The sequence below is a fragment of the Anthonomus grandis genome, chromosome 2 (genome assembly GCF_022605725.1).
Source record: "Anthonomus grandis grandis chromosome 2, icAntGran1.3, whole genome shotgun sequence".
NCBI lineage: Eukaryota > Metazoa > Arthropoda > Insecta > Coleoptera > Curculionidae > Anthonomus > Anthonomus grandis.
Window position 1 is genome coordinate 26,143,443 of NC_065547.1, and position 26,893 is coordinate 26,170,335.

Genomic DNA, 26,893 nt, shown 5'->3' on the forward strand with positions numbered 1-26,893 from the left:
TGTTAAGGGCTCTTATATGGATATGGAGATGCTGGGGAAGTTTGAAACTGAAATGCGTCAAATTGATGTAGCTAATGTTATAGGCGCCACTTAGAGCGTAATTTCTCGCTTCTGGAGTTGTTATTGGGAGACTGGACCACGACAGGCATTTGGGTCGACCAAAGGTGACAAGTCCTCATGTGGATCGATATGCTGAGTTAGAAGGTCGAATAACTCATGTGTGCGGAGTTCATATGGTGACTGTTTCACAACATATGTTCTACAGAAGGTTGAGAGATGGTAATCTAGTAAGCTAAAGTCCTTGAAGATGCCAACCCTTAAATCGAGGGAATCGCGCCAATCTACTATATTGGGCTCAGGAATAAGTTACTTGGGAGCAAAATCAATTACAAAATGTTTTATTTATATGTTTTAATGTTTAATAGTATATATCTTAGCGAAGAGTCAGACTAAGCTTCAAAACCGAGATTAGCTGTTTCAAGCTCTTCAAAAGTGTTGGATAGCAATTCCCCAACAAGATCTGAATAACATAATCCTCAGCATGGAAAAATGTCGTAGAGTTACAATCAATGCACGAGTAAAATTTTGAGTACACTTTTTTGGTGTTTCACATATATTGTAAATAAATTTAAAATTTTCTCACGAAAATCACTATTTTCTATTTGCACTTATAATGGCTACAAAAAATATTAAAGCCATTCTGCAATTAAAATAATTCTGAACTAATAAATTTTAAACAAATTATTAAATAGATTTCTTATTGGCGATAAATCAATTTTTTGCATTTATTGTCAATAACTAATTAGTATTTCATTTATTTATGATTGATCAGTTGCCATATTGACCTTGATGGCATTGCTAACAATGATATACAAGATGTTTGGCGGAGGGTTAGCCAAACTTAGTGGGCATATAGATAGGCTCAGATAGAAGAATATTTTCTTAATAAACTTGTGTTCTAAAAGTCTCAAGTTTTTTATATCATTGATTTTGTGTTATTTTCAGGATTTTTAAAAAATTATGCCTTTTGACATCTTTAAATTTTTTCAGCATATTTTTCACGTTTTTTTTACATTTGTATTTAGTCTGTAAAGTATCCTGAATCTAATACCAAGTACAAATAATACCAAAATAATTCGTTTTGAGCTCAAAAAGTTAATACAAGTAGCAAAAAAAGTTATGAAAGGTAACTTTAACTTGACGCAAAAAAAAACTAAAATCTATCAAGGTGTTCAGGTAATTTTAAAAACATCTCCAGTTAATACTCTTTTCAATGATATACGACGTGTAACACAAAGCCGACTAACTTGCCACAATTCATGACTTTAAAGGAGAATAAAGTAAAAAAAAATATTTTTTAAATTTTATGTATTTATTTCAAAATTACAAATTTTGTTGAAACTGCGCTCACTTAGCTCTTAGATATCCCCTACATCGCCGTCGCATTTCTACTGTCGTAACGCGAAGTCGCATCTCTTCTCTGACGGTAATGTAGAAAAGCGGCATTGATTCTTTGAATTAAGTAGTCTAGATTGTCAATTTCCACCTCGTACACGAGTTCTTTCGCACGTCCCCATAAGTAAAAATCGAGGGGGGTTAAATCAGGGGATCGTGGAGGCCATGCGATGGGATCTGCTCTTCCGATCCACGAATTGGGAAAAGTATTGTCCAGAAATTCTTTAACGGCGACCCGATAGTGTGCAGGACACCCGTCATTCTGAAAGACGATTGGCTTCATTAAATATGGGTATATCAGCCAATAATTGTGGGAGATCATTTTGTAAAAAATGTAAGTAATTGTCCCCGTTGAGGTTTCTCGGCAAGTAGTGTGGACTGATGAGGTGTCTCCCAATCACACCTGCCCAAACATTAACACTGAATCTTGTTTGGAAAGACTTGGCTCTGGTCAAATGCGGATTTACGTTTTTGTTTTCCCAATAATGTAAATTATCTTGGTTAAATATCCCCGCACGTGTAAATGTTGATTCATCTGTCCATAAGATAGAGCTTTTTAAAAAGTGTCCATTTTCAACGTCTGCTTGAAGCAAAAAGCGGCAAAATTGTACCCGTCGCTCATAGTCGGCTTATAGAAGACCTAGAATAGAGTATCACGATGCCAGTAAAAATTGTGGAATTAAGTTGTTGATGTAGTATGAAATTACCTTGCACTGGGGTGTAATGGAAAGGATACCTTCCATTTGCCTTGATAACTGACCATGCTTTCCATGTAGAAATATTCAGATCTGTAGCTACTTTTCTTGTACTAGTGGTGGGATCCTCATCGAATGCGCGAATTACGTTTTCATCTACAGCAACATCATACTGCGTCCGATTGATCCTCGGTTCTTGAAAATTTAGATTGCCTGTTTCCCTTAATCGACAAAAAGTGTTAGCAAAAGTGTTGTGGTGGGGCACACGCCTATTGGGGTATTGCTCCTCATAAATTCTTTGTGCTTCTCGCGTATTACCATTGGCTCTTCCATAAGCAAAGATAATATCGGCGTATTCTTCGGTAGTGTATGCAGCCATTGTGGCGATAATGATACGAAAATAAGGAAAGTCACAAAAACAATATAAAAACTCAATTAACTGCAACAATAACAACAGTATTAACAATAACAATAACAACTACAGAAAAGATACAATACTAAATTAACGACTTGGGTACGTAAGAAAGCTAAAAAGTTACACCACGACAAATGACAAATGTCAAGTGACAACAACAATATGTAGCACATATTGTTGTTATCACAACAACAATCCCATAGCATGTTTCACGATCTCCTCATTTGACCATTCAAAGAATCGATGCCGCTTTTCAAACTATCAGAAAAGGGATGCGGCTTCGTCTTACGACAGTGGAAATGCGACGGCGACGTAGGGCATGTATTAGAGCCAGGGGAGCGCAGTTTTAATAAAATTTGTAATTGTTAAATAAATATAAATTTTTTTTTTTACTTTACTATTATATTAACTACAGAATAATTTATAAAAAACGCCAAATTTTATTTATTTATGATTTCCAAAACTATTGATTTTAGAAACTTTAAATGTTTTTTTTTTAATTTTTTCCTCCCGATTTAAAATTTAGTTAATTAAAAGCTTAAGCTTATTAAACTATAGTGGTTATTTGTGTTAAACCCGATGAATCCTAATCTAAATATGTTAAAAAATTTAGTTTTAAATTATGATACCTGTTGATATTATAAGTTCAATTTAGTTGGCTGTGATAGTAGTTGAAGTCTGCATTGTCATGATTACCAAACAATATTTTTGACAGAAGGCCCGCAAGATCGTCTGATACTTGGATTTTTCCATGTAAGGTTTTATTAGGATTATCAAACTACGCCTCAAAATATAGGGGACCTAAGTTTAATACTAAGAGAAACGTGCAGTAAAATTTCAGTTTATTCAACAACATTCAGAGAAAAATTGTGACCAACGCGCGAAAATGCTTACAAAATATTGGTGGTCATTTCGAATATACATATTTTGGATTTTTTTTTTCATTATTATATTGCTTATTAAAAATTAATTTTCTATAAAGTTAGTCAGGTCATTGTAATATTCATTTTCTTAAATACCTCTTTTTAATATTGATGTTTAATATTTAGTAGCAATAATGTTATTTAGCAGATGATTATTGAATAAATAAATTCATGACAGTTAAACAAATTGTACACTTTTTAAAGGTTATTTAAAAAACCAAGTTATTTTGTATCTAAAATGGAATTGTTATTAATATTACGACTTTGATATTATTTTAGCGTTTATAACTATTTTTAAATAACAATTAAAAAGATAAAATTTTTACTGTATTAATAAATAATTAATTTCCAATTTAAAAAAAAATCAGGCCCGCATTAAGGAAAAATTCGAAACATTGAGAAACGTATAAATGAGATACATCATACATCAATGAGATACATCAGGGAATAAAAAATGCTTTTAAAATAATTTATAAAAAATGCAGGTCCGTATTTAAAAAAAATTAAGCCGTTGCCAAACGTCATACAAAAAAATTAAAGGTGTTTAAGTTTGTAGAGCCCAAACAATTATAAAACTTTGTAATTAAAAGTAAGTTTCTAAAATCAATATTCCTGGCAATAATAATTAAAATAAAAATTGACGTTTTTTATAAATCACCCTGTAACTCACGAACTAATAAACATTTTGCAACACTGTAAAAGGATTTATAATAAGCATCAAAATTGGATTTTTTTTTTATTTAACCGCCCTCGTTTCTCCTATAGTTTCGGAAATACCAATAGTCACATGGCAAATAGGACACCCTGAATATATTACGATTATTGCCGAAATAATCACAGAGTATATTTAACCTAAACTGCTACACTGGGGTATGTGCTAACCCCAAATATCACAAAGAGATCAACTATATATCAACAATGAGATTTGTGATATTTGGGGTTAGCGCGTACCCCAGTGTAGCAGTTTAGGTTAAATATACTCTGTGATTATTTCGCTTCTCACTAGATTATTATTATATGAGTAAGTATCTTTTTTTTGAAAAATATATCTAAAATATGTCTATAATACTTTGAAAATATTTTAGTTTTTTTTTTAAGTTATTATATTTTACTTTGATTTTTAAGTTATTATTGATTTTCTTTGTTAGGCTGCACGAATAATGATTTTGGGCAGAAAAAGTTTTTCGATCTAACAAAGCCTGAAGATGTAGGAGAAATTCATCGCATTCTCTATGAATCTGATTCAGACAGTTTTTCGGATGACAGCGAGGACGAAGATACCTGATTTTAGAGAAGAGCCAGAAGAGGATGAAATACGCGGCAATCAAATCAATCTTAATTCTTTTATTGCACCAGAACAGACTCAGGATACCTTTCCATCTGATACAGATTCGGAAGATGACAATATACCATTGGCAGAAATACAGGCGATCAACAGAGATATGGTGGAAATTTTACCAGTGCCTACCAAATTAAGGGGTAAAAATGAGTTTATGTGGTCAGGTAACAAAGGCGCAATTCATCGTACACCAAAACGACATCTGGTTTTGCATTTACCTGGAAACAAAAACGAAGCAAAACATATAACATCGGGAACTGAAGCTTGGAAATTATGTTTCACTCAAGAAAATCTCGATAAAATTACCCAATATACTAATAACGAGATCTAAGTTCAACGATTGAAATATTCAAATAAGAATGATGACCAAAATACTGATGCACCTGTTATTACGCCAGTAGGTAAGAGACCCTCTTGGACTAAGGATACAAACAGCATTGAACTCCAAGCACTTTTCGGACTATTTTATTATGCCGGTGTTATGAAAATGGCAGGAGTTTTGACCAACGGAAATGGATTGGAACTATTTGATAAAGACACAGGAATTCCAATATTCTGTGCTACTATGGCACCGTTTTTTCACCGCCACCCGAGGCACGTTTCAGGTTTTTGATAAACTGTCTTCGCTTTGATGATAAGCAGTTCAGAGCTGAAAGAAAGGAAACTGATAAGCTTGCAGCTTTTCGAGAGGTAGTTGAGAGGTCGTTAAATCGCTAAAATGAAAAACCTATATACTCCTTCAGAATATATTACAATTGATGAAAAATTGGTTGGTTTTCGAGGGCGATGTCCTTTTAAAATGTACATCCCTTCAAAGCCCAATAAATACAGAATCAAAATTGTGTTGTCTTGTGATGCCAAAACAGCTTTTGTACTTGATGCTGAAATTTATATAGGAAAAGGTTCCACACCAACTGATATTCCTGTAGCTCAGTATTACTGTAATAAGCTAACCAGTTCTCTCCAAGGAACAAATAGGAACTTGACCATGGATAACTGGTTTACTTCTATTGAGACCGCGAATTATCTTTTAGAGAGGAAAATTACCATTGTTGCTACTGTGAGAAGAAATAAAAAAGAAATTCCTGAGTCGGTTTTGGAACTCAAAGAAAGGAATCAAAATTCTGCCATGTTTTGCTACAGTGGACATCTGACACTGTTATTATACTGTCCACCCAAGAGTGCTAAAAAAGCAGTAATTATGCTTTCGACAATGCACGAAAAAGGTGATGAGCCATTTACGACCAAGTTACCAGAAATTATTCAATTTTATAATTCTACAAAAGGAGGAGTGGATACTTTAGACCAGTTGTGCCACACTTATTCTACTGGTAGAAAAACACGTCGCTGGCCATTATGTCTGTTCTATAATTTGTTGGATATTCTGGGATATAATTCAATGATTCTTTTGCGTGGCTCTGGTGAAGTGAATAAAGAAATTGTAAAGCACAGGCGAGAATACCTCAAGAAGCTTGCCCTTGACTTGGTCAGACCGCACATGATGAGTCGTTTGGAAGCTCCAACTTTGAGGCGCGAACTCCGTGAAACTATATGTAGGGTCCTCAAGATAACCACTTCAGAAGAAGTACCTACTAGGCTTACAACAACAGTGGCTAGGTGTGTGCTTTGTCCCAGAAGAGAGGATCGAAAATCGAGAGTAAGCTGTGATGTATGCAAAAAGTTCGTGTGTTTGCAACATCAAAAAAAAATATGCTCAGTGCGTGCCGCATGAATATTTTATTATGGATGTGCGTTAAAAGTGTTCTTAGAGACTCGGTTTAAGTTATTATTTTTCTATAAGTGAATAAATTTTTTGTTTTTCTAAAATACGACGTGTTTTATTTGGGGTACGGTTGTACCCCTGTGTAGCAGATGCAGAGTCGGAAATAAGTGTAGCATTCCAAGGTTAAAGATATTTTTCGAATTTATCCGCCAAGATTTTCAGTTTGTAAAACCTATAGAGAACAAATATTAAAAAACTAATTAATCTTAAAGCCCTGCGTATTTAGCTTACTATGAATTTAAAATGCCCGGATCTGCATATTATAAAATATTTGATATTTGTCAATACACAGGAAGGAGGAAATGTTATACTGAAATACATTTATTTGAAGGCAGAACATGATGTTAAAAAAATATATAACTATTACAAGTATATATACTATATATAATTTTTTTTTTTAATATTCAGATAGTTCTAGTCAAAAAATAATAACCTATTCTGAAATCCTGTACCAACATTTTAAGACCAAACGCCTACTTGCGATGTCATTAAAAAGATATTGTTTTGCATTATAAAATATCATAATAAAATATGGGGTGCCTTTTAAAAATATATAAAAATGATATTTAGTAGCTTTTCTGGAAAATAATAGTTTTAAGTAACCAAATCAACTTTTCCAAAATCCAAATTTAAAAATTTCTACTTAAAGAACAAATGAGATATATTACTACATATACAATTTTAGCTGTATACACAAAACTTTTATTTTTAAACATTTGCTATATTTATATAATTTTTTTAAATGTGTGTAAATATATTATTGATAATTTACAAACCGCTTACTCACAGCATAATGTATTTAGAAACATCTAATGTTATGATACTCTTATTATGACTATAAATTATATTACTGTTGAATTATAAATTTGGCTTAGGTAAGATTTTATAAAACAAAAATTTTAAAACATTAACGTAATTGTTTGAAAAAAATCTTGCTAATTACTCGTTATTAATTATAGTTGCTGAAATCGCAGTGTATAGTTTAGTAATTAGTAAACTTGAAGTACTACTATACAACTGACTAAAGGATGCATTTTGGAATGGATAAGTGTCGAACATTAAAAAAGATAGGTACACCAGAAGAACTTTCAGATAGAAAATCGGAACATAATTGAATCGATAGAAGCAGAAGAGACGTAGAGGTACAGATAAAAGGCAAGCATAAAGAATTGACAAACGGATAATAAAAGAAGAATTAATATTATACTAAGCATAAAATTCCCCACCTTTTTGCGAGGTAGATGGCTTAAAAGAGGGTTGCTTTTGTTGTTGCTGTTGTTTCTGTTGTTCCTCGTATCTACGCAACATATCTTGTTGTTTCGAAGTAGAGGAGGAGGACCATGAAGAAGAGGAAGAAGGTTTAGGAGGATCAACCCTAGTCCTACTAGGATCAACTCTATAATTTGTTACACTGTTCATCGGTTCTGTCTTAATTTCATTTTTACCGTTTTACTATCACTAACACGGGCTGCCGCATAAGGATCCTTATGTAATCCGGGTATGCCGAAAGGGGAATCCTTTTTTTCCCTTAAAATATCCTTTGGAGGAGGGTAAGAAGGATTACCCCCGCCGCTGGGCCTACTATGCCGCTTCATCTTCGGATCTACGGCACCGCTGAGGCGATGATGGTGGTGATTTGGCAAAGTGATGCCGCTCATGTGCGCCATTCTTTCTTTTTCCTTAAGCTCTTCATACTCTCTATCTCTCTGTTCTTGGCTGCGATGACTGCTGCCGAAAGATGGTGCTTCAGAAGGTCGTGTTGTCCGATGTTTATGTGGGTCCTCACCTAGAACAATAGCTCGTTTAACAGGTGATCATATTCCAAAAACCATAAAATTAAATGTACACAAATTATTACTACCTTTATATTCCAGAGAGCGTTGCGGAGTGGAACCTTCAGGTCTCTTTTCCTGCTCCTAAAATGAATTTAATTATTTATTTATCCACGAATCAATCCTATTATAAACCTGAGAATTAAAATTAAATTCAAGGGATAAAAACCTAAAAAAAATGGTGATATAATTAATAGGTTATATTAATTTTTCCTATCAACTCGAAACTTAACGAGTACAATAAATTATACAACATGTCTAGATCCTTCTGTGTAAGACGGATCTGGAGGACTTGTAATATTAAGAGATTCCTCTACCTAACGATAATTAATATCATCTACACCCTAATGTTGCCTGAACGAAATATATCGGAAAACTTAAGCTGCATTCTTTCGATGTTTTCCAAACATAAGAACAATAATCAGTGTGGGCGCACAAGAAAGGCAAAACAATAATTTGATAACTTAGATAAGATTTAACCATAAGGAAATCTCTTGTACACCGCTAATTAAAACACAAGATTTGAAGAGACGAAGAGACTTTGTGATAATGGAGGATATATTATGAGGTACGTATGACAACCGACCACCAAGCCGCTAATTTGGGACACACTAAACAAAAGACATTCATTTCTATTGTAGACATGCTCAATAGCGAGTCTGTCATCACTAAAAAAGATCAAATGACACATACAGCATCACAACATTTTTTTAACACCATTGAACCAAGTGGTCCAGATCCGACTATAATTTAAAGCAAACATCTTTTCCGTGAACCTACAACTTCAGATTATCTGAGCATACATAAAAGCATATAGTATGACCCTAGCAATAAGATAAATAAATTCTCTTGTAAAAAATATGAATGTGCTAGTGTAGTATGTAAGGCAAATGACATTGTTTTATTAATTACTGCTATATATAGACCTCCAACAGACAAACAGAGTCTTCAAAAATATCTTAGGTAACATTATTGACAAAGGCAAAATATTGATAACTGGTGACTTTAATATTGATTTTGTGAAATATAATCAGAACAGGAACGATCTTTTGTTACTTGTAACTTCTTTTGATCTAGAACAGACTATCTTTACAAACACTAGAATCACATCACTTCCAGCTGTAGAAGCTGTCTCAGTAATATCTTTACAAATTTTGAATATGTAAATAGTTTAGTTTTACGGGCATTTATTTCCGATCATGCTGCTCAGAAAATAATTGTAAATAGTAAGCAAACGCTCAGAATAAATTTACTTTCTTATAGAAACTAACTATTTACTTCCTTATTTTCACTTGAAAACAAATTGAACATTTTTTAAAGTTCTAAAAGAACAAGATTTGTCGGAGGTATATGAGATTATTAAACAGTGTCGCCATAATATTATTTACAAAAACCAATACAGAAATGTGAGAAAAGAATATGACAGTTTGTTCCGGGCAGCATGACATATATTATGATGAAAAAATGGAAATGTCCGATAATAAAATAAAAACAATGTGGACAATCTGTAATGAAATTACTGTAAAAATGCCTAAAAATATTGATTTTTGCGTAAAACGAAAACCCATCCAACCTGCAAATAAATACAATATATAATTATCATATATTATCAAGAGGACCAAAACATTTAGTTGCAAAATAAATGCAATAAAGTGCTGCCTTTAAGGACAGCGTTTTTACAATATAAGGGTGGAAAAGCGCTTTCAGACTTAATAACTATAATAGGGAAATAACTAGAATAACAAATTACTAATCTGAGAAATTATTTTCATAGAAAGTCTGCTGAATTACTTCTTTACGCAGCCATATCAAGTAGATAAATTCACCCGGTTAAAAAAAAGAAACATGTCATTACATTATGAAAGAACAGCTGAAAAAATAAAGCTAGAGCTAGAAACAAAAACCTAGAAACTAGAAACAATAACCTACACCTTATAAGACTAAAAAGTTCCGACTCATAATAATTTATATATAAAATTTATGGCAAAAGATGCGAGTTGTTATTAATGGTAGATATAATTGCAGATGCTAAAGCCCAAGTATGTAGCAGGAGGATGTCAAATATTTGCACCTACTCATTAGAAAGAAGGAAATGATGCCATAGTGAAAATTATACACTAAGAGTTGACTTTAAAATTAAATATTATGCAGGGTAATAAATCTCTATACTATAATTCTCTCCCGAAAAATTTTAAAATACACATTCTATACTACACATATAATAACTACATATTAATGCTAATATTGCGTAAAGTTTAAACTTTTTGGTGATTTTATACAGAACAAAATAGATATTAGTTCAAAAATTCAAGTTACAGGATACAAAAAGAAAAAAAATTCTCCAGCTCCAAGATCAGTTTACCTGTACCTTTTTTGCAGGGTGTGATGAGTTTCCTTAATAAAAGTTAAAAAAACTCCTTAGTCTTTTTCTGAAAATGCTTTCTTTATAGAAAAATCGTATTATTTCCATTTATGGCAGTTGACAAGTTGACGTCAAGTTAAAAAATGACCAATATAAATATTATAGATCTTGCAATAATGTAAATTTTTCCAAAGAGTAAATTCTTAACATAATCTTATAATATTCCAGATAAAAACAAGAAATCGCAAAAATTATTTAATTTTGATGGTATTTGCAAAAAGATACTTTATGTCATAAATTGCTGCGTATTTTTTGAGGAATTTATTTTTTTATATTTTTTGGTACTAAGGATTGTCGTGGCTATTATCCTTTTTTCTGTTTTTTCATACATTTTTTTATAAAAATATTGCCTGAATTTTAATTTTAATTGAAATTTACGAAATAATAAATAATACGTGAAAGTTATTGTGGAATATTTACAGATTATTTTTAACTTCAATTCTCTCTAATTGGTTTATTTTCACTTTTCCAACGTAAAATTTACGAACATCAATCGTTTATAGATGCATTTAATACAGAGCTACGTATACTTGGTGTGTACGTATAAGTATATTATGTGCATCAACAGATCCATATAGTGTATCCGTATTTTCATAAATAATATTGACTTTTTGACAATTTTACTTAAAGAATAAGAAATTGAAAAAAAATTTAATTTGTTTGAAATGTTTTTTCCTTCTTCTTCTTTTTATTTTTATATTGAATATTTCGTGGTTATATTAAAGGTTACTCTTATAAAAACTATAGATTTTAGTATTTTCCAGATCTTCATATTTTCATTATATACTTTTTGATTTAATAATCACTTTTGCCGAAAATAGACTTAATAAGATTATTGCAGCCCAAAATCTACCCTTTTACTTCTCAAGTGCATGCATGCAAAATGCATTTTTTTATATTAATTTTTAGTCTCTTTTCCAATGTATACCGGGTGGTGCGTCGCCGAGCGGAACATAGGGAAACCCATCTAAATTTTAAGGGGGTCAATTATTGGCTTTCCTGTACATTTTATAGAAAATGTAAAATAACTTTTTGAAGAGACCAATCTGGCAAACCCTGTGCAAAGTTTTAAAAAATTTTAATAAGCGAATCTTGAATTATTCAATTAAATGTAATTGCAAAATTAGCAAATTTTCAGTTCAGGTAAAACCAAATGGGTACCAGTAAAATTAAAATTTTCACTGACGCGACGTGAGGAAAAGTGTTAATAACTAAATGACAGTCGATATTTGAAAACAAGTATGAATTATTCAATCGACGAAAAAATAGCCATAATTAAGTGGCATTATGCGGGAAACAGTTTTAGAGCAGTATCTGAAATGTTTTCAGTTTATTTCCCCACTAAGCCCATTCCGTCCATTTCAACTATTAAACGTATTGTCAATAAGTTCGAGTCTAAAGGTACTGTAATAAATAATTGTAAATGTTCAACTCAGGATATCGAAAATAGAGCCGAAGAGAGAGAGAACAGAGATCTTAATATTCTAGTGAGTGTGGAGGAAAACAAGATGGTTAGTACGAGGGTTCTTGGGCAAGAGGTAAATAAACATCATACAATGGTATTGTGCACTTTAAAAAAACACAAATATTATTCGTATAAATTCGAAAAACATCAAGAGCTGCAGGAAGGAGATGAAGAGCGAAGAATGGCATTTTGTTTTGAAATGATGGAAAGAGCAAATAATGATAGGAATTTTTTAAGAAATATTTGTTTTACCGATGAATGTACATTTACCCTCAACAATGAACCAAATGTTCAGAAATGCCGGTATTGGAGCCAAGAAAATGAACATCGCTTTGTTCATACTCGGACACAATATTCACAAAAAACAAATGTATTCGTGGGAATTATCGGACACTATATCATTGGACCCTTTTTTATGAACTATAACTTAACAGCTGAAACCCATTTGGACTTATTTCAAAATCAAATTGGACCCGCCTTGAAAGTAGTTGTTCAGGAAGATCAAATCACCTGGTACCAAATGGATGGTTGCCTGGCCCATAATGCCCGTATGGTTAGAGAGTGCTTGGAAAATGCTTTTACCGGCAATATTATTGGTCCACGGTACCGGATACTTTAGCCAGCCAGGTCATCTGATCTTTCACCGAATGACTTCTTTTTGTGGGGTCATTTAAAAAGTGTCATTTATAAAAGTGTAAAATTTGAGAATCTAAACCAGTTACTAAACGCTATTTCGTTAGAATGTAATAAAATTTCCCAATATCAACTTAGTAACGTTATAAATGAATTTTATGATCGGTTAGGATACTGTTTAGCTGTTAATGGGGGGTTGTTTGAACATTTGATTAATTGATGTTTTTATGTAATTCTCTATTATTTTTAAAAAAGTTATTGTATTTTATTTTATTTTATTTTATCTTTTCACATTTCCGTAAAATATTAAGAGTTCTGTTCTCTCTTTTTTCGGATCTATTTTCGATCTTCTAAGTTAGACATTTACAATTATTTATTGCATTGTCTTCTCACTCGAATTTACTAACAATAGGTTTAATGGTTCAAATTGACTAGATAGGCTTGATGGGAAAATAAATTGAAAATATGTCAGATACTGGTATTGGCTTAATTAAATTCTAAGTATGATAAAATAATTTTTTTATTAATCGATAATAATAATAATTGTTATTGGTTTAACTTCATCGTTATATTAAATAAAAGTTTAGATAAAAAAGTGATGTTAACGTGTCTTTTTTTTTTTTTTTTTTTTTTTTTTTGGGTCCGTGGAGAAATTCTTTATGAACACTGGTTACGCGGCGCCGCCCCCAGTAGTGTGGGACTCAGTGTCGAGTCTGTTTCGTCCTGTACCCACTAAAACACCACCGCTGGGTGGTGCCTTGTGGCTCCCTACACTGCGGTCTGCTAAGAAGCAGCCCTATTGTGTCCCATATGTTTAGTCCTACAGGTTCAATTCTGTAGCTTCAAGGAAGTCCAGGATTGTGCCCAGTGGTAGATTTCTTATACCCTCTGGTGAGGGTTTCTCTTCCCCAAGGAATGTTGCCCTGGTTTGATTAAATGCTTCACAGAAGCACAGTATGTGAAGAGTTGTTTCGTCCTTCTCATTGCATCCCCTACATAGCGAGGTAACTGATTTCCCTAGCGTATGCAGGTGTTTCCTGCTGGGCGCATGGCCTGTAAATAGCCCCGCGACCCTTTGCAGTTGTTGTCTGGAGAGGCCCAGTATGTTCTCACCCTTCTTAAAGGGTGGGCTGCCTATAAGTTGTTTGTATTGTTCCATCTTTGGCAGCTGTTCCCAGTAGGATTTGTTCTGGTTTGTTAGCCAGTTGCCGATTTCCCTCTTCCAGGTCTTATCGTTGACACAACATGTTGGTTCAGGGCCTACCAGGCTGTTGCTGGCTCCCTGAGTTGCAAGTTGGATAGCCCTTCTTGCAGCCTTATTGTTGCCCATATTCTCTGCTAGGATTATCTCTGGCCTATTTTGCGCTTCGGCGAGGTTCCTGAGATCCTCCCAGCAACTTTGCACAGTCCTTGACTTAGTCTCGAACTGTTATAGTGCAAGTGTTGCAGCCTGGTCTCCTGTGAAAATTGCGAAGGTTTTGCCTCTTGGCAGCCCTTCTCTCATCAGTTGGACACAGGTTTGTATTTCTATTATGCTTGCCTGTAAATTTGTTGTTTCCAGGCCAAGGTTTAGCATGAGTTGTCTGCCCTGTTGTTCGTCCTCCACCATGCCCACAGCTACCCCGATCTTGGATCGTTTGGTTGCCGTGTGCCATACTGAGTAACCTCTTTGCCTGAGCCTGTCCGCTTCTGCGTCCAGTGGTCTCCTTTTCTCTTTGATGACAAAAGGTTTGTCTAGGTATGTGACCTTGGTTCTGTCTGTTCTTAGGGCCAGGCGCCCAAGGTCCTGTATCTTGTCAAATAAGGCATTGTGCCCATCTTTCGATAGGATTATTGCGCCATTTGACAGCAGTCTTTTCACCCCCGATATAGCTTCAACCCATACCATTAAGTGTAGCGGGCTTAGTCCTATCAGGTTCTCTAGGGCAGCAGTCGGCGTTGTTGACATCGCTCCTGTTATGCCCAGACATGCTATTCGTTGAGTATCTGTATTACAGTCCTCTTTTCTGCCGCATGCCACCATATAGGTGCTGCGTATGTAATGATGGGTCTAACCATTGTCGTGTACATCCAATGTACCATTTTTGGTGACAGTCCCTATGATCTACCGAACATTCTCTTACAGTACATAAGAGTTTTCGTGGCTTTATTTGTAGCCTGGATTACATGCTTCTTGAAGCTGAGTTTTTTTATCCAGGGTTATACCTAGATACGTGTCTTACTTTGAATGTATGGTTGTGAGATTTATAAAACAAAAAAAAAATTTCTTGTATTCGGTTGTACGTCAGATTTGACAAAGCCTCATAACAAATTGTTTGCTGGTGGCTGGTGTCTGGTTTTACCTGAACCGAAAATTTGGTAATTTTGCAATTACATTTAATTGAATAATTCAAGATTAGCTTATTAAAATTTTTGGAAACTTTGCACGAGAGATTGCCAGATTAGTCTCTTCAAAGAGTTATTTTACATTTTTTCTGTAAAATGTACAGGGAAGCCAATAATTGACCCCCTTAAAACCCCTAAAAAGCACCACCCGGTATATGTAACATTTGTTTTTTTTATTTAAAAGTATAACTAAAATCATAAATCACTAACCATTCTCTTCACATATGCCTACAAGAATAAATCCAGTTTGGTTAAATCGGGTGATCTTGTTGGTGAAGGTCCCGGCCCTCCTCTACCTGTCCATCGATTTTCAAAAGGCTCATTTAAAAAATGTCTTACGGCTAATTGGCTATAATGAACTGGGTGCCTCATAATGCTGAAACCAGATCCTTGCTCGAACATGCTATGGCAACTCTTATAAAAGGATATTTAAATTATGATTTTCCATGAAGTTAAGATATATTTCGTCTATAACATATCCATTAAAAAAATGCCGTTCAAAAAAGTACTGCCCTATAATTCCTGCCTAAACATTAAGCGATTTTTTGTGCTGGTGATGAGTTTCTCTAGTAAATTAAATGCTAGCATCGTCCTAATGGAAATTGTGCCTATTAACACAACCATTATTATAAGATATAATGTAGTATACAATAAATATAGTGTCATCTTCGTTTAAGGAAATTATTTGACATATATCTATATTTTTGTCTTCTTTACTGTCAATGCCAGAATTGGCTTCTGGCTTGTCTAATATTTACTTCTCCTGTGTTTGATTCCTTCTTTTTAAAGTGATTATTATTTTTTCATTTGTACATGTGGTGTACCGGCAGATATTTAATTTTAGAGCTGACATACCATTTGTTTGAATTAAATCTATTCGTTGCATTGTTTTAATTTATAAATAGGATACCTTCAGTAAATAAGGATGGAAGAGAGTCCTCCAAATAAGCCTTGGGGCGAAACATTACTATAGGCGTAAGAAAAAACAAAAACATAACAAAATGTCATGTTATAGTTGTGAAATAAGTCCGATATCGTATAAAATTTGTTCAAACCTTCATGTGGAATTTGCCACGAAAATTATTTAACCAAAAGTTAGGATATATTACAAAATAAATGCTTTAGGTACTTTAGTACGGGATACGTTTAACATAAAATTAAGGTATTTTACAGATAAATTTAATAACCTAAAAATATATAAATTCTAAAATTTTTAACAGACGCTCTATAATAAAAAAATGATAAAGTACTGTTACTGCCAATCTTTAACAGGTATCTTAGATGAACTGTGGTATAAACTTCATAGGTCTAGGTTAAATCCGCAGTTAACGTTAAACGTGTTAAAGAATCGTCTAAAAGACAAAAAAAAATTATTAACTAATAAGTTATTCTTTATCAAAGTAAAACTGTCCTTATGGCTAATGCTTTTTTGTGAAATATTTTTAAATTAAATAGTATAAAAAGTATAAAAGCATTTGTCTGTAAATAAATAACTAGGCTAAATCTATCTATCCTAACAGTTAACTATTTTTTTTAGAAAATTTGCTCGAAAAGAACTGAATGAAATTAATATTTATATAACTAATTTGTTATATTTTTAAACATTTCCATTCGGTATCATAATTTTAAATATAAATTTTAAACAAAACACTCGATATTTATAAGCAAACCTAATGAAACAAAAACAATTTCATTTATGAATTGTTAGATTCATTTTCATATACCTGCAGGTTGATTTTTGTAAATTAAAAGCAAAAGGACAGAATAACCTAGTAGTAATAATATAAAAAATCAATTAAATATTTATTTTAATTGCTTGTACTGAGTGTCCTAGAAAATGTGGACGATATTGTGAATTTAAATAGGAATCTAGATAGATTATAAAAAAAATTGCCATAGTTCCTAAATTCTTAATTTTATGAATGGTGATCAAAAAAAGTGACCGATTAAACAAGAAGTGTATTTGAAAAAGCTATTGAAAACTTAGAAGGAAATATGTTTGAAAGCGCCTTTATTTATTATACAATAATTTTGTATGTAAGTTCAATATTCTTCTAAATGGACTGAAACTACAAAAAGAAGTAAAATTACTTTTTCAGTATGAAATTGTTGAACTGCACAATTTTGAAATATTAATTCTTATTTTTTCGCAGTGAAAAAAATTTTATTCCCAACTGGAGACTATTAGAATATTTAATCGGGTGCTGATATAGGAGGGATAACCAAATAAAATAAGAGAATCTATAAGATAAAATAATCGCAGCGGCATAAGAGAGAGGTTCAAAAGAGCTATGCATATTTTGAAAATATCTCCCTCCTGAAATTAAAATTTACTGTATGAATCCACTCCCCCAAACTTTTCATCTACATCGTTTAATGCGTTCCTAAGATGCAATTTAGTAGCCTTGTATTTTGTGACTTATTGAATGATTCTAAGAAAACTACATCGCAACAATTTTATTATCACAGCATAAACTTAACGAATCATAACTGGAAAACAGAATACATCTTATTACCTGTCCTTGGATCCACATTAATTTTATTATAAATTAATTATCTTACAAGTTGTCGTTTAAAGTCTCTTTTACAACTGATAAACTTAAGGATAAGAAAAAAATTCTCTGCTAATAGCAAAGATACACAGGGTTTTATTTCTGAGGCTCGCTCGAAATTATAGATTGGCTACAAAAGCTAGGTTACTCTTGCAAGAAGCCTGCTTCGTAAATTTTGGTCTGTGAATATTTGGCAAAGATTCGTAGCATCTTCTATTTAGCTAAGAAAAGCTACGAAGAAACGAATAAGCGGATTCTCTTGCTAGACTGGGATTTACGAAATGACTGGTAGGCCCGAAGCTATAATCGGCTGCATAAATGGAGAGTCTACTGGGCAAATAGATATTCTGGAGATGGACGGATGCACCTAAACTGCAGACAACGTTATCGTGAAGTGGCCAGCACTTTAGGTTTAAAAAATCTGAGTAACACCTACAGTTTACCCAGCGACATTCTTAGATACAAGTCTTAGAACAGAGTGTTGTATTGGTCACTCTAAAACCATCGATTTCTGGTAAACCTCGGTGGAGCACGATGCCTCCATAAGAAGTCATATGTATATAACAGACCGTTTGGCTGCCTTACAAATTCGACATAGGCTTATAGGACTCCGGGATTTTTTAGTACAATGATCATCATGATACCAAGCGTAAGTGTGATTTTGATTTACCCTATTGGAGGTTAAAGTGGTATCAAAGTAGACAAGAACATTATATACAGTGGTTTTAAAAAATGTATAATAATAGATTATTCTTTATTGATTGCGTCTGCCATCTCACGATGGGTCTAAATCAACTGCGATGTGACATAATAGAAGTCAATTTATTAGTCAGTAAATTAATATTGTATATGTGCCAAATAATTTTTTTTTACTAATATTTGACTAATATTAATTGAAATTTTAATATTATTTTTAACTAATATTTTACGTAAATTTTTGAAATTAGTCAGAATGCAAAGTGGTCGTGCTCCAAGATGCATTGTTAGCTCACTATGTAGTTAGGCTACTTGGTGATTAGATGTTGTTATAAGGAAATGCCAAATAAACTTCTCAAATTTTCCAGTTTATCTATTTGCTAGAAAAAATCGCATAATCAAATTCTGTGTGATAATCCTTGCGCAAACGAGGCTGAAGCTAATGATTGTGATTAAATATATGTAGATTGTCAGCTTATAAATATAAATTATGAGAGATAATAAAACTGTTTTTTAAAACCTCAAGTTCATCAGTAAAAACCGAATAAAGTCTGAATTATTTCGATGTTGTTATAACCCTCAATTTAAAAACTTCATTCTTCCACTTTCAGGAAGAAAGACATTAAGTTTTTCTAGATGGTCACGACGCAATTATTAACCTCGTTAACCGTAGGTTTTGGGTAATCCAACTCGATTCGCGCACTGGTTTAAGGATCTTCCTTTTATAGTACACTAGCTGAATGCCCGCGGCGTTGCTTGCGTGAAAATAAAAGAAAAGTCGAAGAAGGCCTCCAATAGTAGTAAATGCAACCCACAATACACAAAAATAAAATCCGAAGCCTCGTCTTATTGATAGTACATGCAACCCACATTATTGCCATTCCGTTTTTCTTGGGGTCAAGGGGCGCGATTAATATAATATAATTATTATAAAACCAAGACACAAATAATCTTAAAAATGATTCGTTAGATGCAAAGCGAGTGGTAAGACTGAGTCGAGTCACCTCTCCGGTATCAGTCTCGCATGGACCCGCCTTGTTGTTATGTCTACCAAAATATAAATAATACAGAGGCACTTTTTCAATCGTATTTATTAATCAGTTTTATGCCGCTATGCGATATTTATCATATCCCTAACACCCCTTATTGGTGGAATTTCAAAAAGTTCGTTCGTATCCGGGGCCTACATTATAAAAAAACATTGTTGCAGTTAATTTTTTTTTCTTAAGTTAATGCCTGCGACTCGTTGGTGCGGGCAGTATCCGTTCAAACTCCGAAGCCACGCCCCCTTAGTTCTCGAGGTCACGGGTAACACTTTTCCCATTTTTTACCCCTTATCGGTGGAATTTCGGAAAATCCGTTCTTATCCGGTGCTTACATTATAAAAGGAACCAAAATTTCACGTTTCTAGCTATTGTAGCTTGGGCTCTGCGATGATGAGTCAGTCAGTCAGGACAAACTCTTTTATATATATAGATTTAGTATTTAGTACATTTAGTATTCCTTTTATAGTACATAGTGTATTTAAAATATCTTCTTGGGCACCATTACATATTGATGTGATTTTAATAATATTTCTTTTAGATAACATAAATTGTTTCTTTTATCAGTTTTCCAGAGTTGACGATTAGCTCCATAAAACGGTTTTCGATAAAGAACTCTGTGATTTAATAACTTTTTCCTATAAAGCATTTTAGCTTTTTACATACTTTTTTTAATATTTAACTAAATCTATACATCTTTTTTCTTTATATAACAAATAAAAGTGCTATATAAATTTATTTTTATAAGACTACTTAAATTAAGCCTTTTCTTGATTTTTGGGTAAAGAAGCCATAGTTCTTAATCTAAGAAGCTAACATTGATAAACGTAATATAAAGATCGAATTTATTTGGTTTAAAGGACAGACAGAGAATTAGTTGAAAATAAATTGGTAGATAAAGAGAAAAAAAGCAATGAAGGTAAATCGAATGCTTACAAAGTGTATTTTAGTAATTTCATTCGATTGATCCGAAAGAGATTTTCTGGAAAAATGGATCTAGAAATATATTTGTCTAAACGGTTTGGAGTTATCTAAAAAAACATAACTTGGAAATCTATTCAGTCTAAAATTAATTTCAGTTAGCTGGTGATTCTTGGTTCTTTTCCTGTTGGTTATCGGCCTATTCCTGTGCTTGGTCTTTAAAGAAAATTATTCTGCAATAATAGCAAAATGAGGAGCGTATAAAATTGTGTAAGATCCCTAGTGTTAATCAGTCTTCTGCAATGTGTCTCTTTCATTTTCCTTAAAACTGATAAATTAAGTTATAAAATGTACCGGTTCATACTAGAAAACAATAGTTGATGGTCTCACAAACCTAAACCCTCGTCTTTTCCTGGAAAGTATTAAGAGTTCTTGGAATATATAAATATAAAGTTATTATTATATTTGGCACCAAATGATATAATTTTATATCTATATTTATTTATTTATTTATTTCAATATACGGCAGAGCCAGTTTACAAAAACAAAATAGATAATACAAAATACTAGATAATATAACAATATAAATATATAAATACAATACTAGAGTTACAAAAAGAAAATATACCAAGATAAAACCTCTGAAAAAACAATCATCAACAGGGCTAAAAACTTAATTGAAAACTTAACACTATCCAAGGAACGTAGGTTAAAGTGTAAGATTATTTATTTTTGATTTGAATGACCGTAAGCCGCCGGAAAATGGATCCAAACTATTTTCATTAAAGAAACCCATGAACGCAACGAAAGTCCTAGTCAGTGGAGAAAAAAACCCATAGTTGGCCGAATGAAAGGGTAAACGAAACATAGAAGAGTTGATCCTTCTTTGATAGGTGTTAACAGGAATTGCTTCCAAGACAGTAGAACAATGACATAAACCATTTAAGATCTTATAAAACGTTAAAGCATCAGAATAATGCCGTCTGACTTCAAGATTAGGGGTTTTAAACTGGACACTGATAGCATTATAGTCGATGTAACAATTACGAAAAATATTAACTTCAGCTCTATAAACAAGATATCTTAAGAATCTTCTGTGTATAGCCTCAAGGCGTTCAATATGAGAATCATAATAAGGGGACCAAATTAGAGACGCATACTCAAGGAACGTACCAAAGAGTAATAAAGTAATTTGAAACAGTAAGGTGAAAGATGTACACTATTTCTAGTGATAAAACCAAGACTACGCATACTCCTGTTAATAATATCCAAAATGTGCGGCAAAAAAGTTAGTTTAGTATCGAAAAGAACACCTGAATCTTTAACTGTATCAACTGACTTGAGTTCACTATTGTTGATTGTGTATTAATAATTAATAATTTTATTAAAACGACCAAACGAAATACATACACACTTATTTACATTCAGTTCTAGACTATTGCTATTACACCACTCAGCAACACTATTTAAATCCAATTGAAGGTCAGCATCAAGATATGACTCAATGGCGTTATACAGTTTAAAATCATCATCAAAAGCAAGATATTTTGAATAAACAATTACATCACTCAAATCTCTTATGAACAAGTTAAAAAAGACCGGTCCAATATGCGAACCTTAAGGCACGCCTGAAGATACTTCAATACCATTAGAAATATAATTACTTATCCTGACCAATTGTGTGCGACTAGTCAAAAAACTGTGAAAAAATTCGACCAAAGTCCTACCAAGGCCCATAGCCCCAAACTTACGAACGAGATGTTCATGACCAACCCTATCAAAGGCCTTCGAGAAGTCTGTATACACACTATCGGCCTGTACAGACCTCTCAAAAGCACCAATCAAATCATATTGGTAAGTCAACAGGTTAGTCACCGTAGATCTACCTTGACAAAAACCGTGCTAATGATCACTAAGCAATCGCCTACAGTGCCACGAAAATCGCACAGAAAACAATCTGTCAAACAGCTTAGGAACTACAGACTGAATACACACACCTCTATAGTTACAAATATCAGTTCTAGTTAGTATAAGTTTACAATATCTTGACCATTACCAGCAACCTCGGCTTCCATATGCATGCTATTGGGGCATGAATCAGACCTACGTAATCTAAAATAAGTAAAATAAATTTTTATTAATGTGTTTCCAAAATGAAGAAGGATCGTGAGAAATTTCAGTATTTAATCTTTTAATATATGACCTAAAACATTCATCATGAAGACTTTTACATTCATTCCTCAAATTTGAAAAATTGACATAATCTATGGGATCCTTACTATTTTTGAATTTTGTGTGAGCAATTCAAAAATAGTAAGGATTCTGTAATTTTCTACTAAACCAAGTGGGAAAATTAGATGATTTAAAATGTTTAATTGGAACAAATATCTCAAAAGCAAAATAGAGAGCATTGTAAAAAATATCAATGCAATTATTAATATCCTTTTGATTAAAAGCAGTATCCCAATTCATGCAAGCAAGGCAATTATTAATGGCAACAAAATCATAATAAAAAACATCATACTTAAGACTAAAATCACAATTAATAGGAATACTTATTTCATAAGCAAAAGTGGTTTGATGCCAGTGATAAATTTTCAGTGTCATATATGACTTCAACTTTTGACAAACTTGAGAAAAACAGATCAAGAAATGTACCAAACAAATTTGGCAAGCCATTCACCTCCTTAAGATTAAGATAGTTACAACAACTACATAGCACATTTGCAAATGTTATAGACTCAGCCGTCTCAACATGCAGTCCATTCACAGAGTTCCTCCATACCACATGTGGCAGATTAAAATCACCACACAATAGAATATCACAACTAGTATGAACACTTATAAGATCCATGGATGTAGAGGCAAATTCCTCATAAATTGATAAAGGAGAAGCAGGAGGGATGTAGACAGCATCATAAATGATATTCTTGTCACTGCATGATACTAGTACAACGATGTGTTCCAGGGTTGAATCACTGGTCTGTAATAGCCTGGCTTTAAAACATTTACGAACAGCAATCAAAGTGCCACCACCCCTTGGCCTCCCCGTATTTGTGTAACTTCGATCCTGACGAAAAATATTGAAGTCAGTGAACCTTAACTTCGAGTCCAGAAAATCTTTATTAAGCCAAGACTCCACCAAAATTACAACATCATATATGCAACTGTTGACAGCACTTCGCAGATCAGCTATTTTAGTTCGCAAACCACCCGCATTATGAAAGTATACATTTAGTTTTTTGGAGTTTGCTTAATAACATTATTCCTCTTTTGTTGGACCACCTTAGGAATGCCATTAAAATATTGTATGCATAAGTTCTGTTCTGTACGTGAGCGCATAGTAAGTTCTTCATAAGAATTTTATATTTGCTTACGTTGAATAGGTGTTAGGTCAGCTTTTATTTTAATTTGTAAATTATCAAGCACCTAACCTTAACGGCGGCACATTTTTCACAACACCAATTGTGTAAACCGGTCTTCCTAACTTGTGCGACAACTTTATTAAAACTGGAAACCGAAAGGTCCGTACAGCCCAGCCCCTATAGAACCAAGAATTACACAAAGTACACTCAACTGAACTAGAGTTTGATGAAAACCCACGACGACATTTACAACAACTGCTCACGTCGGCCATCTTGACTCATTTTTTGTATGTATATATCAGTTTAAATGATCTTGTAACTCTAACAATTTGCACTATCCTAAAGGTCAACAGTGTAAAGTTTTAATTATTGTTCAAAATTGTATTTGTAAAAGTCGGTTAAATTATGGTAAGGTTGCTTCATGTGTATTAAAATATTGTTCAAAAATTTAAAATAAAATCTAAACATTTTTTATAGCATTAAATGAGAATGAAAAGAATACCTTACAGATTGACTTTATTTTATTTTTATTATTATTATCATTATTTTAAATATATTTATGTATATATATTTCCCTTTAAATACATAATTATATTTTCCGATAGTTTATTATAAACCTGAACATTATTTCCTGTTTTTGGCGAAGGAGCCAGATAAGGTAAGATACTTTTATTTGCTAATAGATTAGTCGTATTAAAAAAATAATATAATTTCATTCGATTTCCGAATTCTTATCAAAGCTTACGTAAATATTTTAAAGAATTAATGTTAAATATTGATGTTCATGGAAGACAACGAAGCCCTAGAATGTGTCTCATAAACATTAAAAATACTAGGGCAGTTACTTCTAATTTATAATAATACTCAAGTTACTGCAGCACTGTCAGAAACCATCAAAATAACGTCTTGATTATATACACAATTTCTGGAAATATTAGAAGACAACCTTTGCCACGCCATGAACTGACTCTGGATAAAAAATTATGCTAATAAAAACTAAATCTCTTAAGCAAAATTTGATGTTCGAACAAGTATTATCTTTTTTGTAAATGCGATAAAAACCCAAATTTTATTAGAGAATGTCATTCATAATATCTCAAGAATAATATTTTGAATGACAGTTTGAGGAGCTTATATTAAACTCGTAAAAAAGAAAAGCTAAAAAGTGATGAATTTTATTTAAATCTGCTGAAAAATGTCATAGATTAGAAGAAGAAAGTTTTAAAAATCTACTGTGTGAGCTTCGCAATCTGCTTTTGCAAAAAGACTTTATTTACTTCGAATAAGTACCACCTCATTATTTTTTTGCAGTTAAACAGGGGTCCGATGAAAACTTTAACCGATAGACTGGTCAGAAAGGATGTATTATATATGAATGTATTGTGGTAGTATGTTTTTAAATTAACACTCTGTATGGAGAAGAGTGGCTTTTACAACTGTGTGCTATCAATCAATATAATCAATATTTTAATATTAACTAAATTTACTACTTAGTACTAAAAAATCAGTTCCTAGTAGCGGTAGAAGAAAAGAAGGAGATCCTAAACTATAGATACTCGCGTTCATTCATGGATGTTAATCCAAAAAGGTCAGCTGGAGAATCAGTCAGCTTCTTTGATTTCTGCTCACTGCATAGCAAGATTTTTAAACGAACAGAAACTAGTTTACGGTTTAATATATAAATTAAATAAATAAATTTTGTTAAGGAATCCTATGCCAATGAAATCAATCTGAAAAACCTTTTCAGGTTTCCTGTCGAAATTTTCATGCTAAAGCCATATGAATTATTGTGGTCTACAGGTGAAGATTCAAACAACTGTAGTTTAGATTTAAAGTTATTAAGATACACACCGGTAAAATTGATTTCGTCTAAACCAGAAAATAAAAAAAATATTTGAGGAGCATTCGTATTTATAAATAAAAATGATTGTCCGTTAAGTAACTATGAAAATGACAAGTGATCCCATGATTAACTATTGGGGAACACTTTCCTTAACATACAAATAATTGTAAACGCGTCGGACGAAAAAAAAACAATAAATCAAATTTGCTAAAAAGTGATTAAGGATTTAAAAAATAATTTTTATTTTAAGAAAAAGCAGTGGCGTAGTATTTTTTTCACTAAAAATATTCAATAGAAGACCTATAGAGACGCCACTGGCAGAGAAAATATTTTTTTTGCACATCAAAAAATGCGTCTTAATGCATGTAATACATGTACCAAATTTCATAAAAATTGTCTACAAAGTAATAACTTAAACAATGTCTACAAGATTGTTTAAGTTATTATTAAAAAACTGATTTTTTTTTAAACTTTAACACCCTGTATCTCAAAAGTTAAGACATTTAGGACGTATGTTCATGAGAACTTTATTTTTTAAATGTTTCCAGAAATCCCCCTTTTAAATATTAGCACGTCTTTAAGGCACACACTATATATTTCTTACCATAATAGTTACTTAAGTGATTTTTGTTGTAAATATTAAGATATCGTTTTTCTCAGAGAAATCACAGCTAATAACCTTCCAAAATGCTTTATAGCCATATCTTAAAGTGTTTAATTCTTCAGTTAACGTTAAACTTAAGGAGCCAGAGGGCTTAAACTATCTTAAATATTTAAAGAAACCTATGCAAATGCCGACATTTCCATGCTAACACCATATTATGGTCATAGGTTTATTATGGTTTACAGACTGACAATCATAGTTTAGATTTGAAACTATTAAGAAGAAGCTTGTAAGCCTTCTTCTAAAATTATTCAAAGATCAAATTCACCTAAGAGTCAATTACATCTACTAGTGGATCCAGGAAATTAGGTAGCTGTGAAAATAGCAAGTAAAGTGGTCTTAAGTTCTTTCTTCTTCTTTAACATGTAAATAATTAGAAACTCTTGATTTAATACAAACTTTTTGTCACCTGTAATATATTTAAGTTTTCAAGTAAGTAATATAAGTTCTATTAAAAGTATC

The 26,893-nt window shown here is 32.5% G+C and overlaps 1 protein-coding gene across 1 annotated transcript in view; it reads left to right on the forward strand.

Moving 5' to 3' along the window:
- Positions 1-26,893, forward strand: part of LOC126750216 (uncharacterized) — a 303,441-nt gene that overhangs the window by 262,019 nt on the left and 14,529 nt on the right. The gene's annotated exons all lie outside the window — the stretch shown is intronic.